Source organism: Miscanthus floridulus, chromosome 15 (genome assembly GCF_019320115.1).
Source record: "Miscanthus floridulus cultivar M001 chromosome 15, ASM1932011v1, whole genome shotgun sequence".
Taxonomy (NCBI): domain Eukaryota; kingdom Viridiplantae; phylum Streptophyta; class Magnoliopsida; order Poales; family Poaceae; genus Miscanthus; species Miscanthus floridulus.
Window position 1 is genome coordinate 72025131 of NC_089594.1, and position 15133 is coordinate 72040263.

The following is a 15133-nucleotide window of genomic DNA, read 5'->3' on the forward strand; positions in this document are numbered from 1 at the left end:
GGATATTAATTCCATATTAGTTCATTTATTTATAAACACATATTTGTTAGCTTTTATTTAATCAACACATAAATCAAATAAAATCCAAATCACCATGTTGAATATAATGCAACTTGATGTATGCTATGTGGTAAAATAAATTCTAGGTGATGAGGTGAGATACTCATGCCAGTCATATAGGTTTAGTTAGTGCAAGGTTAGGGGTTTCCTACATGCCACATCATCACTCAAGGGTTTTAAAGAAAGAAAAATTTTGTAGTTGGAATTTTTGGTGTGTGGATTTTTGGGTTGTCACAGTCCTACCCCCTTAACAGAATCTCGTCCTCGAGATTAAAGCGTAACGTACTCTTTAAAGAGGTAAGGATATCGTAGCCGGAGGTCAGACTCTTTCTCCCATGTTGCTTCTCTCACAGTGTGGTTACTCCATTGGATCTTGCACATAGGAATAGTCTTGCTTCGGGTTTCTTTGGTATCTCTGCCCAGAATTCTGATAGGGTGTTCTCTATACTCAAGTGTATCTTGAATGTCAAGTGTATCAATTGGGATCACTTCATCGGGCACTCTCAAACATTTGCGTAGCTGGGACACATGAAATACGGGATGTACACCCGTCAATTCCTCAGGTAACTCAAGTTTGTAGGCGAGCTTTCCAATTCTCTTGCATATCTTGTATGGGCCAACAAATCTAGGGGCAAGCTTGCCTTTCACATGGAATCTGACCGTCCCACGTAGCGGAGATACTTTGAGATAGACGAAGTCTCCCACATTAAACTCAAGTCTTCTTCTCCTTTTGTCAGCATAGCTCTTGTATCGACTTTGAGCAATCCTCAAATTCTCTCTTACTTGGGCAACTCCTTCTTCGGCATCTTGAATCTTAGCGGAGTCGAAGAATGACCTTTCTCCCGGTTGGGACCACATCAAAGGTGTTTTACACGGTCTGCCATATAGAGCTTCAAAAGGTGACATCTTGATGCTGGCTTGGTAGCTGTTGTTGTAAGAGAACTCTGCATAGGGTAAGCATTTCTCCCAATCAGAGCCATAATTCAGTACACTAGCGCGAAGCATGTCTTCTAAGATCTGATTTACTCGTTCAGTCTGTCCATCTGTCTGTGGATGATAAGCGGTACTGAAGTCAAGTTTGGTTCCAATGGACTTGTGTAGGGCTTCCCAAAATCGAGACACAAACTGAGGACCACGATCAGATACAATACTAGAGGGAGCTCCATGCAGTCTGAGAATATGTTCAATGTATAGATCTGCTAGTTTTTCGGCATTGGTCTTGGTCTTAACTGGTACAAAGTGAGCAACTTTGGTCAAGCGATCAACAATCACCCAGATGGAGTCATTGCCTTTCTGTGAACGGGGCAATCCAACTATAAAATCCATGGATATGCTCTCCCATTTCCACTCGGGAACATCAAGAGGCTTTAGCAACCCTGTAGGCCTTTGATGTTCAGCTTTGACCCTATTACAAGTGTCACATCGTGCCACATGTCCTACAATGTCCATCTTCATGCCTTTCCACCAAAAGTGTTTCTTCAAGTCTTGATACATCTTTGAATTTCTAGGGTGAATACAGTACTTAGAATCATGGGCTTCTGATAGAATTTCCTCTCGTAGAGCTAGATTAGAAGGTACACAGATTCTGTCCTTGAACCAAATGGTTCCTTGTTCATCTTCATGGTGGTTGGTCTTGTAGCCTAGTTTCATCAGACCATGGAGATATTCGATCTCTTCACAATTTTTCTGAGCTTGACGGATGCGATCTGTGAGATCATACTGTACGCGGAGCTCATTCAACAAGCCGTGCGGTAGTATCTCAAGTTGGAAATCATCAATCTCTTCCTTGAGCTCGGGTGGTACGGATTTAGTGATCAAAGTGTGACAGTAGCTCTTGCGACTGAGAGCATCTGCGACTACATTAGCTTTCCCCGGATGATAGTGAATTTCCAGGTCATAGTCCTTGATCAACTCCAGCCAACGGCGTTGCCTCATGTTCAAATCTTCTTGAGTGAAAAAGTACTTCAAGCTCTTGTGATCGGTGTAGATGTCACACTTGTTGCCTATCAAGTAGTGCCTCCAAATCTTCAAAGCATGCACAACTGCTGCTAACTCAAGATCATGAGTAGGGTAACGGTTCTCATGTTCTTTCAACTGTCGAGAAGCCTAAGCTATCACATTTCCATCTTGCATCAATACACAGCCAAGTCCTTGACGGGATGCATCACAATAGACCACGAAGTCTTTGCTGATATCAGGCAATGCTAACATAGGAGTTGTGGTAAGCTTCTGTTTCAATTCCTGGAAGCCTTGTTCGCACTCGGGCGTCCATTCAAACTCCTTGGTCTTCTTCAGAAGGTTGGTCATTGGACGGGATATCTTGGAGAAGTTTTCGATGAATCGGCGGTAATATCCAGCCAATCCCAAGAAACTTCTGACTTCTGTCACATTACGGGGTTGTTCCCATTCTTTTACAGCTTCAATCTTGGCTGGGTCAACTGCAACACCTTTAGCTGATAGTACATGGCCTAGGAAGGCAACTTCCTGTAGCCAAAACTCACATTTGCTGAACTTTGCATAGAGCTGATGTTGGGCTAGTTTCTCAAGCACAGTTCTTAGATGATGTTCATGTTCTTCAGCGGTGGGTGAATAAACAAGGATGTCATCAATGAATACTACCACAAACTTATCCAGTTCATCCATGAAAACCTTATTCATCATGTTCATGAAGTATGCGGGAGCATTCGTGAGTCCAAAGGACACCACAGTGAACTCAAATTGCCCATACCTAGTCACGAAGGCTGTCTTCGGGATATCACTCTCTCGAATCTTCATCTGATGATAGCCAGATCTGAGATCAATCTTAGAGAAATACTTGGCACCTCTGAGCTAATCAAGCAAATCATCAATCCTTGGCAGGGGGTACTTGTTCTTGATGGTGACTGCGTTCAAGTTCCGGTAATCAATGCACATTCTCATTGAGCCATCTTTCTTCCTAACAAACAGAACAGGGGATCCCCAGGGTGAAGCACTGGGTCTGATATATCCCTTCGAGATGAGCTCATTAAGTTGATTCTTGAGCTCGGCCAGTTCATCAACTGACATGCGATAGGGTCTCTTGGCAATGGGTCCCGTTCCTGGTAACAGATCAATGATGAACTCTACATCACGGTCTAGTGGCATACCCAGTAATTCTTCAGGGAATACATCGGGATAGTCTCTGACTACTGGCACATCATGAACTGTCTCCTCCTCTTTTTGAGATTCTGAACTTGCTTTCAGGGCACATAGGATAGAGGTGGATTTTCCAGACTGGGGTTCACATCTAACAACTTGGCCTGATGGATGGGTCACTTGGACGTATCTAGGTGAACATGATATGATACCTCGGTGAATAGTTAACCAATCCATGCCTAAGATGACATCTAGGTTAGTGGAAGGTAATAGGGTTAGGTCGGCTTCAAAGGTAAGACCCTCTATGGTAAGACTCACTCCTTTACATATGTGGGTGCACTTTAGATCTCCTAAGGGTGAGCTGGTGATGATAGGCTTTTCACGTGGGGTTACAGGCAGGTCATGCGCTCGTGCAAACTTGGATGATATGTATGAACAAGTTGCTCCAGAATCAAATAGAACTGATGCAGTATTGCCATTAACTAAAAACATACCATACACTACGTCAGGGGCAGCTTGTGCTTCCTCGGCGTCCAGATGGTTGAGACGTCCACGAGTAGCAGATCCCTTGAACTGAGACTTCTGTGCAGCTGAGTTCTGAGGGCACTCAGCGGCTTTGTGACCTGGTTGCCCACATGCGAAGCAGGTGAAAGGCATACCGCCTGTAGGGGTTGGCGCGGGTGCCTTCCAGTTTCCAGTGCCTGATGCGGAGCGGTTCTGTGCTGGGCGTTCATTCGCTGTGCGGGGACGGTTGGAACGATCCTGAGTGTTGCGGTCCTGAGCATAACGGTCCCGGGTGTAACGATCCTGAGCAGTGCGGGAGTATTTGGTGGTGTAGCCTCCACTACCTCTACTCGCTCCAGGGTTGTCCTCCCTGTTGTGGCGATAGCGTTCCCTGGTTGGTGCATCTCTGCGGAACCTCTTGCGATCACGGCCACAGAAGGACTCCTCAGGCTTACGCTTTCTCTCCCTGTACTCTTCTCCAGCTTCAGCGCGGTCTTTCTCAATCTGGATGCAGCGATCCACCAGAGCACGCAATGTGTTGCTCTCAATACCGCCAAACTTCAGCTTGATGTACGGGTTAAGTCCCTTGCGGTAATAGTACAGCTTCTCCTTCTCAGAGTTCACAACATAAGAAGGTGCATAGCACAGAAGGTTGGTGAAATGGGTAGTGTACTCAGTCACCCTGTCCTTTCCCATCTTGATGTTGCGGAACTCCTCGGCTTTGGCCTCCATGATACCCTTGGGAATGTGATACTCAGTGAATGCTTCAGCGAACTCATCCCATGAGATGTGGGCAGGGTCCTCATGGGAGTCACTGAAACTGTCCCACCAGGCGCGTGCTGCACCCGTGAGCTGGTGTGTGGCAGCTCCAACACACTCATCATCGGTGAAAGTAGTGAGGTCAAGCTTCTTCTCCATTTCCTTGAGCCAGTCATCGGCTACCAGTGGGTTAGGATCGGTGCCATCATAGGAAGGTGGCCTTAGCTTTAGGAATCCTTCTAGCTTCCTTTGGAAGTCATTCTACTGTCCTCCCTGGCGACGGTTTGCTCCTTCAACAAGAGCTGCAAGAAGCTGGGTCTGTTGTGCCATCACTTCCGCCAGGTTCGGTGGTGGTGGAGGAATGTTCCCTCAGGCAGCGGGGTATTCTCTAGGTGGAAGGGTATCCCTCCACGTCCATGACCTCGGCCACGACCACGGTTGTTGCCACCACGTTCCCCATTGGGTTCAACTGGTTCAGGGGTGGGCGCACGTCCTCGCTGCCTTAAGCGAATAGAACGGCGATTCGGCATCTGCAACACGGATCATAGAGAGTTTAGTGCTTGTGCCATATGTGCTTATAATTCAATATGATTACATGATTTCAACGATTTAAAGAAAAACATTTATGCTATCCAACACTCATTACAAAAGAAGCAGTAAGATTCATAAAGATGCAATAAGATCCGAAGCATTCATTACATGGTTTTTATTACATAGCATCATCTCCAGTAGCTACACTTGAAGACGTGCGAGAATCGTTCTACGCATAGTGTCTCATAATACATCTCATAAGGGGTACAACTCATGGAAGCTACTGACATGACTTATGACCACGTAGGGTCATCTACTCCAACTCGTATACCGCAGCTGGGATATGACTGTTCTCGATCTCGATCTCCCCATCAGACTTGTGAAGTCGGGACACGTACTTCAAGGCCTCGGCAAGCTCCTCAGTAGGCTTGGCTCCTGGTAGGGTAGGGCAGGCGTCTAGGTTGAGGCGAGTTGGGGCTAGCTCAAACTCCTCTATCCTAGGCTTCGTCTTGCTGCGAATCTCCTTGGGTAGCTGATCCCACATACCCTTCATCTCCCTGAGGCGCTTCCTGTCAGACTTCTGCCAAGCCTGCCAAGTCCTCTCACACTTGTCCTATAGGTACTCGGTCTGCCTGAGTGCCTCGATCAGGTGACCCTGGTTGTGAACGGCCTTCTTCCTGGACTCCTCTAGCTCCTGAGTCAGGGTCTTGTTCCGAGATTGGATCTTCAGCATGTCAATCCCCTTGGATCTCTCTCTGTCCCCTCTACGGTTGAACTCAGCCTTCTTGTCGTCCAACTCTCTCTGCAACTCCAAGACCTTGCTGTCGAGGTAGCAGTTCCTATTGCCTAGGTCGGCGGCTTTGTCCTATAGGTCAGTGACCTCAGCTCTGTGGACTTCATCATGATGGCTGAGCTCGTCCTGTAGCTTGGCCACTATCTCAAGTAGACTAGCCCGCTCCTGTGCTCCCTGCGAGTCTCGCTCCTGGTGCTCCCACAGAAGGGCCTGGTACTGTCGTCTCTTCTGCTCAAGCTGGGTCATGTACCTGTCCTGCTCTAGTAGGTGAATAGCTGAGACTCGAAGGCATCTATCCTCCTCTGCAAGGATAACTCTGCCTGCTGCGAAACTCTGCTCACTGGGGGTAAGGCTGAGGTCGAGGGCCTGGGGAAGTAGATGAAACTCTGTCATCATTAGGTGCTCGTAGTGGTCCCTCATCACTCTGCGAAGTGCCTTGTGTGAGATAGCCTGTAGTCCCTCCTCGACTGTGTCCTCTATAGTCAACTCGGTGAAAGCTAGGACAGAAGGTAAGGTAGTGCTAGCTGGAAACTCCACTGAGGTGACAATCGGTCCTTTGATTCCTCCTTCCTTAGCTGGCTTCCCGGTGCAGGTGACCTTGACAAGCTCCTCGGGAACACCTAACGTGACGAGAACTCGGCAGAGGGTCTGTGCAAAACCCCCGAGCTCACGTAGGTCAAAGGTAAGCTTGGCGTGGTCCAGAGGTAGCGGTCCTAGAGGCGGCCAGTCGACGTTCGTTGCCATCTGCATGTTTCAAGGGGACATGTGTTAGCAGGTCAATAATAGATAAGCCTTGCATAAAAGTAAATGCAGGGTCGGTATATAACCGAAAGAGGGGCTGTTCACGTCCTATTCTATCGTCCATTTCTAAGGGTTTCGTCCTAAGGTCAAGTATGGCTCTGATACCAACTGAAACAACCCCGATTTCCACGATGGGAAATCCACAGAGTCAAAGCGTAATAAGACCGTGGTAGATCATATTACCCAAATTCCAGTCGATGATCACATCCATACATCGATAATATCAGAGTACAAATAGTGTGGAATTACATAAATTATTACATCGCCGCATTGGCGGAATCAAAAGTAGTATTCATTCAGAACAGCTTGAAGATAAGATCGCCAAACTCGAGCGTAGGAACGAATCCCTCAACCGTCAAACTCCTCGGAGCTATACTCCTCAGCAGAACTTGTATGCCAAAATTTATCAGTATGATTTGTACTGGCCACTCCCAACCCTATGAGCATTGCTTTGTGGTAATTGGATGCAAGTCGGATATATTCAAAAGGAACCTATAAGGCTAGGGTTTCCTATGTATTAGCATATCAAGTATATAATAGTATAGTCAGGTTTTAACACTGTTACCACACCCATTCCACCCCATTCCCATTCCAAAGCCAGGTTTCGACCCTGGGACCGATATACCACCATCTCCACACCTTCACCATACCACACCCATACCATCGCTCAGTTGACAGGCCAACTCCCTCTCGGCACTGTCTCAAGGCCCGTAGCCCCTGGCTACGACCGAACACTCACTTCCTAGGGGAGGAAGAGAAGGACTCATCTCATATCTAGTTTAAGCGAAACCTAGGAAAGGTCCATAGCCGACAAGTCGGCACATGTATCGATCGATCAACCATACACTCTGCAGAGGTTTTACATAACCACAAGATCCGCCTTCCTCGCTGACCGTTGTCAACTAGGCTGATTCCGGCCGCTTGCTAGCCTAGGATAATGCCACTCTACCTTTCAGCCCTGGTTCACCCCAAGTCCGGTCTGGGGTGGCTAAAACTGTGAGTCATGAGCCGGGTCCACAAGGTCTCCATGAAGTCTCAGAAGGGTGTGGGGGAGATCCTCCGTACCCCGTACCTCCTTACACTGTCCGCTAACAACCTAGCAGTAGTGGCAATATCCTACCAAGTAGTCCGGCCGTCCCGCACCATATAGGGCGAGTGGTTCATAAGGCTTCCCGGTGAATCTGAGTACTAGTAAGTCCTTAGGGATGACCAAGCCAGAATGTCTCCATCAGGGTTTCCATTTACCGTGCCACCACAGCACCTCCACCCTGGGCTCCACCCACCATAGGTTCACACCCAAGGCCACCTCGTATACCATTTACCCACTATAGGTATCCATTTACCCACCACAGGTATCCATTCCAGGGGTGCCCAGGTAGCACCCTACGGCAAGACTTGCCCTAGGCTCGTCGTATACTCCAACTTGGTCGACACAACCCTCACCCTCCACGCACCCAAGTCACACACGCAGCACTCTCCCCATAGTCCAGATAATACTAGTTTCCACCACGCATCAATGTAGTGCAAGCGTAGTAGAAGTAATAAGCAATGAGATATAGTAGCAAGCGTGTGACTAGCCTAACAGCTAGGTGAGCAGGGACAAGGTTGCGTCAAGGTAAAGGCCATCAAGAAGGCATACTACCATGCAAGTCCTATCACAGTGTGAATATAACAACATAGTAAAGCACTAGCAGTTCTATATTAGCCATGCGTAATAGGTGCTACGAAGTTGGGTGGGATGTGGCACCTTCAGTGTAGTCATCTCCGTACTCCTCTCGGTACTCACGATCCTCGTCTATCAGGTTCTCCTCCGAGTCTGCAACGATCGTATTATAGTCGCGTCAGCGACGTCTATAGAATAGCACAAAGAAGCAATGAAAATTCAAAAGAGCCAAATGCACTCAAACATGGGTTCATTGCGTAGAGCTCGATTTTAGATGAATTTTGGTCCTGGTTTCATATTTTTCTGAGGTCGTATGAATTTGTTATGAATTTCCGAAGTTTAAATCATTTCTAAAAATGGAAAAGGCTAAATTAATCATGGGCTGACACGTGTTACACTGTGACTGGTCCACGGTGGTCTCGGCGAGCGAGACGAAGTCTCAGTGGCCTCTGCATGTGGTCTCGGCGAGCGAGACGGAGTCTCAGTGGCCTCTACATGTGGTCTCGGCGAGCGAGACGGAGTCTCAGTGGCCTCTACATGTGGCCTCTACGTGTGGCCTCTACATGTGGCCTCTACATGTGGCCTCTACGTATGGTCTCTGCGTGTGGCCTCTACATGCGGTCTCTACGTGTGGCCTCTGTGTGTGGCCTCTACATGTGACCTCTACGTGTGGCCTCTACATGTGGCCTCTACATGTGGCCTCTACATGTGGCCTCTACATGCGGTCTCTACGTGTGGCCTCTGCGTGTGGCCTCTGCGTGTGGCCTCTACATGTGGCCTCTATGTGTGGTCTCTGTGTGTGGCCTCTACATGTGGCCTCTACATGTGGCCTCTACATGTGGCCTCTTCATGTGGCCTCTACGTGCGGTCTCTACGTGTGGCCTCTGCGTGTGGCCTCTACATGTGGCCTCTACATGTGGCCTCTTCATGTGGCCTCTACGTGCGGTCTCTACGTGTGGCCTCTGCGTGTGGCCTCTGTGTGTGGCCTCTACATGTGGCCTCTACATGTGGCTTCTACGTGCGGTCTCTGCGTGTGGCCTCTACATGTGGCCTCTACATGTGGCCTCTACGTGTGGTCTCTGCGTGTGGCCTCTACATGTGGCCTCTACATGTGGCCTCTTCATGTGGCCTCTATGTGCGGTCTCTACGTGTGGCCTCTGCGTGTGGCCTCGGCAAGCGAAGCGGAGTCTCGGTGGTCTGTTCTAGTGGTCCTGGTGCCTCGTTCCTTGTTTAGACGGCTAGCAGGCGACATGGTGAAGTAACGACGGTGACCAAAAGGCGTGGTGGAGTCCGCGAGCGGTGGTGGTGCATGGCGGAGCTCCAGTGCTCTTGGCCAGGGTGCTGTGGCCTGCTAACGGAGTCTCGGTCTACGCAGCTATCTTCCGGTCATCACAATGATGCTTTACGGCTATGTTCCAGTCTAGCGAGGTGGTCGGGTGAGCCGGTGGTGGCTGCGCCATGGCGGTGGCGTCGTGAGCGCGGCATGAGGGTGCTCGGCTACAGTGTCCATGGGGCTAGGAGGGGTCTACGGTGTGGTCGTGGATGCTGTGCTTGTGTATCCAGAGGCCGGAGATGGCCTCGGCCTACGCGCTCACGGTGTGGAGCGCCATGGCCGGAATAGCAGAGTCCGGCGGTGAGCAGGGAAAAATCGAGCGCTCACCGTGGGTGTTGTGGGAGATAGGATGGCGGTGCAGTGGAGAGTCGTGGCTGTGTAGAGGCGATGTAGTGCCGTGCTGAGCAGCTACGTCGATGTAGCTGATCGGGGCGACGCTCCTGGTTCCGGCGAGGCGTGGTTCCGCTTCTCCTTTCTTGCTCCGGCAGCGGTGTCCTTCTCCACGCCTCTCCTTCTCTCTTCCTTCTTTCTCTCCTTTCTCTGGCTCAGTGAAGTGGTTGGCCACCAAGTGGCGGTGAGGCGATGGGGCGAACGCTAGGGCAACAGAGGGTCGTGGCTTTTATAGCCGGAGCTCTAAGCTCCCATGGCGGATGACGGAACGACTGGTGATGTGCCGAGCGCATCGGACAGCTCTCGTGCGCGGGGGCGGTTGCGTGGGCGCGGCGCTAAGGTGGGGGACAGGGTCATGCGATGTGCGTGAACCTGGGCCCGCGTCTGCTGCTTTGGTCGGGGCTCGGTCGAGAGATGAGGCTGGCGTGGGGAAGAAGATGATCCTGTAGCTGGGTGGCTGACAGAGGGGGCCCATCTGTCAACTTGTCCTAATGCGGCGGCGTGTGGTGCGTGAGGGCTGACGGTCAGGTCCGGCTCATCAGCGGCGTGCACGTACGGGCGGTGATGCTGGGCTGGCAGGCTGGGTCGGTCGAGGCAGGCTGGGTCGAGTTGCTGCCTCCCTCTTCTTTCCCTTCGTATAATGTTACACTTCTTTCATGTATATAAATCAAAGTGGCCTATTTCTCCTTTGATAAAATGTTCCATGGTGATAAACATTGGTCAAAGTATTTATTGGGATATTAATTCCATATTAGTTCATTTATTTATAAACACATATTTGTTAGCTTTTATTTAATCAACACATAAATCAAATAAAATCCAAATCACCATGTTGAATATAATGCAACTTGATGTATGCTATGTGGTAAAATAAATTCTAGGTGATGAGGTGAGATACTCGTGCCAGTCATATAGGTTTAGTTAGTGCAAGGTTAGGGGTTTCCTACATGCCACATCATCACTCAAGGGTTTTAAAGAAAGAAAAATTTTGTAGTTGGAATTTTTGGTGTGTGGATTTTTGGGTTGTCACACTCTTCCTGCGGAAGGATCATACACGTCATGCGTCGTGTTTGTCCTGCAACCACAACGACCAGCCGCACGGCGTAGACGATGTGACAACCTCTGTTGTACAAAACTATGTTAAGTGAAAGAATATAACGTATTAATGATTTGTTTGAAAGAATATTTGTAATCTTACATCTAGGAAGCCAAGTATGTAGTCATCATTGACTCTAGGCCGAACGCGCTTCTCAGTGTATTGCCCTGCAACAATGTTTTCAATAATAAGACTTTTGAACATATATCATTTAGTTTTCTTTTCTTTTGTACAAGAATGTAACTTATTACAAGGGTTATACAGCTCGAAGGTTGCAATAACTACAATAGATAACTCCTAACGTCGGTCCAAGAACACCTAATGTATTGTTATGTAACTAAACGTAACAAAATAAGTCGATTGGCTTACCACTCTGTCCAAGATCGGTCCTGCCTCCACCTGCCTTCCTGCACAAGTGGACCGGTCGTACGTCGTGTCCTCATCGTTGGAGGACTCGATGTCGGTGTAGTTAGCTTCGGTCCACTGTAGTCTGAGCCTGCACCTTGTCGAACACTGGTACCAAGCTTGGTACCGCCTGAACTCACGGTTCGTGTGTGGCTCGTTGTTGTCGTCTAGGTTGTCGTGCATCTCCTCCCATTCCTCAATGTAGGACTGGTGGTGCCTCTCCCAGTCAAAAATCTTCTTGTTCCTCTGACGATCCAACCTGCACGTATGTCATCGTTACATTAATCCACGTACGTGGCACCATATTATAAGAAATGGACCATCATCATGACTCATTTGAAATATCAAAACACTTACTTGTGTAAGTCAACGCCAGTCGAGAACAGAGGCATAGGCCAAAGCTATCTCACTCCAAATTAGCGTGCAACCCTATCTGGCAGGTGGTACTCGATAGCATAGAAGCAGATTAGAGGGCACCTCATCCTATAGAAGTAGTCGTCGGCCCCACATACGGTGCTCAGCTAAAAAAGTAGTGCGTCCTCTCCACCATATGGCTCCCACTCTACCTGCATCATGTTCAAATAAGATGTTAGATGGTATACTAATCCTTTTAATAGCTGCATGGAAAATAAAATTTACTTACACTAGACACCATCAGCGAATCTAGCTCGTTCGTGTACTGAATGTACGCCCGGTCTATCCTCATGTGCGAAACCCTGACCTGGTCCCAAAGGTACGCCCACATCGGCTGGCGACTTGGAGGCTGACCTTGGAACCACTCATGACGAGCTAGTACCTCTGGACGACCAACTAGAAAACGAGCCCACATCCACAGCTGTAATAGGTACACGCATCCACCAAGTGACGGGTTTGCCGTAGACCGACGACACCCCTCGCACAGCTGCCGGTATAGAAAACACAAGACTGCAGAGCCCTAGCTATACTGACCCGCCTAGTCCCAGTTACTGAGGCAGTGGATCCACATCCAGGACGCATTGTCACCCATCACGTCAGGAAAGAGAACGCAAGCAAAAAGGTGTAGGATCCACGCCCGACAGTAGTACCCAACCGTCTCCTCATCTGCCTCCTCAGGGCACTGTGCGAACTCTGTACGTAGCCATGAGATGGGAACTCCAAAAGTGCGAGCCCCTTGCTCGCCAAGCTCACGCCCAAGGAAGGCCTCCACTCATGCTCTCCATCCCTCTGACCTGCACTGCTCGGTGACTAGGTTCCCATGAATCCTTAGGCCTAGCATCTTCTGACAGTCCTGAAGCGAGACTGTCATCTCCCCGAAAGGTAGGTGGAAGCTGTGAGTCTCCGGCCGCCACCTATATTTAACACCAAGCAAGATTACTTGTCAAAAAGTCAATCGCATTAACAAATGGCCATGAATGGAGGCAATGATTCACTTTAATACCTGTCTACCAACGCAGTTATCACCGCTGAGTTGAACTTGGGCAACCCACGACGAACCTGAAAGGAGATGACATCCAGGCCAACTCTTTGCAGGAAAGGAGTGTACCTATCGTCGTACTGAATGTCCAAGAACCCACTATGGGTCCTAGAATGAAGGTGTGGAAGGTCCTGCATCGAATATAACATAGTCACATGTTACTTCACGAACACATGTACGAATAAAACTTATAGATTATTACCTGCCCTAGCGCAACGAGACGTCCTCTGTGGGTCTCCTCGTACGTCGGGTCGAGCAGGTGGAATTGCTCCATCCTACAAAAAAAGTGAATGAATTAGAATTGCAATGTACAATGAAACATGAACTTATAAATGTATAGGTAATTGACACAAATACAAGCATAAATTGAGACATGCATAATTAAATATATGATACGACAAAATATAAAATAATACTATAAACCAATAGTCCTACCTCACTAATCTGCCAATGGCAACTTCGTGAGTTGTGGCCAAGTCTACCGCACTTGCCACACTCGTACTGCTCGGGATCAGTAACAAATGGAGTTCCTCTCCCACGCCTAGTTCTTCCGGGTATCTGATCCATAACCATCCTATGCCTCGTCCTCTGCCTTGATCCACGCTTGTTCCAATGGTAAGCTAGATCTGCAATGTACTTCAGCCCATCATAAGGAGGCCACTCTCCAGGGTCCCAGAAAGGCACGAAGCGAGGGCTCCATGTGTTCACAAGTGTGTTGACACTGAACTCATGAGGTATCCTCCTCTCGATATTATAGTTGCGATGCCTAGCTGCTACCACCAAATGCGAACATACAAAGTGGTATTGCATTGGTTTACCATAAGTGCACTTGAAATCTTAGAGGACAACCACATGTATCCTCGACTCTCGGACCTTGCCGTCGGACGTTGTACCGCCCCTATGCTCGACCTGATAAGTCCCTGTGGCGTGGTCAAAGCATGCAACCTCATGTGTGCCAGCCCTTTCTCTTGCCTTCTCTAGGTGTGCCTTTGGTTTCGGAGCCCATATCTCTCCATCACTCCTCAACTGCAATGCATGGGCGTGTCTATCGTTGAACTAAGCAACAAGCTTATAGAAAGTGAATTGAATAATTGCATTCACAGGCATACCACGTATCCCCAATAGCAACTTATTGAATGACTCTGCCATGTTGCTGCACTGAAACTCGTACCTCCAGCCACCGTCGTCATGAGCTCTCGTCCATTTCTCCAAATCCCTCATCAAACCTGTGAGCCATTGTCTACCTTCTGCATTTGATGCGGTTCTGACCTGCTCCAACTTTTCCCTAAAGTACTTGTCCTCAAGCTGTCGAGCAGCCTCCTGCAACAGATCAAAGTTTTTCTTGACAGTGTCCTTCCATAGTAGATTCTTGGCAAGGTGTCGAGTACACCAACGATGGTGCAAAGGTGCATACCCCTCTAACTGCTCTCACATGGCATTAAGTATGCCCTGATGCCTATCAAATATGACGCCAACCTCCCTGCCAGGGCCAACCACATGTATCCGGACTAGCCTCAAGAACCATCCCCAACTGTCATTGTTCTCCTTCTCAACCAAAGCAAATGCCAAAGGAACCAACTTGTTGTTCGCGTCACAGGATATGGCTATAAGAAGTGTGCCCTGGTATTTGCCAATCAAGAACGTACCATCAATGGAGAAGACGGGACGACAGTGCCTAAAGGCCTCGACACACTGAGGAAAGCACCAGAAGGCATGGAAAAATATCTGCCTCCCATCCTTCCATGCATTAGGTTTTGGGATGTACTCATAATGCATGCCTGGATTCACCGCTTTGATTGCATTGAAAAGAACTGGCAGCTGCTCATACCCATCCTCTCAGTCCCCATATATCATCTTCCACGCTCGCTGCTTAGCCCTCCATACTTTACCATAAGTTATCACATATCCTCCATACAACGTCTCAACGGTCCTGATAATTGTTCTCACCTTCATGTTGGGTTCTCCCTGCAAAATTCCCATCAACCGCTTGGCAATGAGGGTAGATGTCAACTGTCGATGCCTCAGTGTCAGCTCATGGTTAGCACAATTGTGTGGCCCAACTACTTTTTGTGATCTTCCATTTTCCGGTCACCTGTTGCTTCCTTGCACAAACCCTCCATGGGCAGCGTTCCTTGTCACACACAACTGTGTAATGGCGCTCCATATATGAATGCAATACCCTGTAAGGCCTCTTTCATATCACTGCAAAAGCCTGCAACCACCTCTTCAAA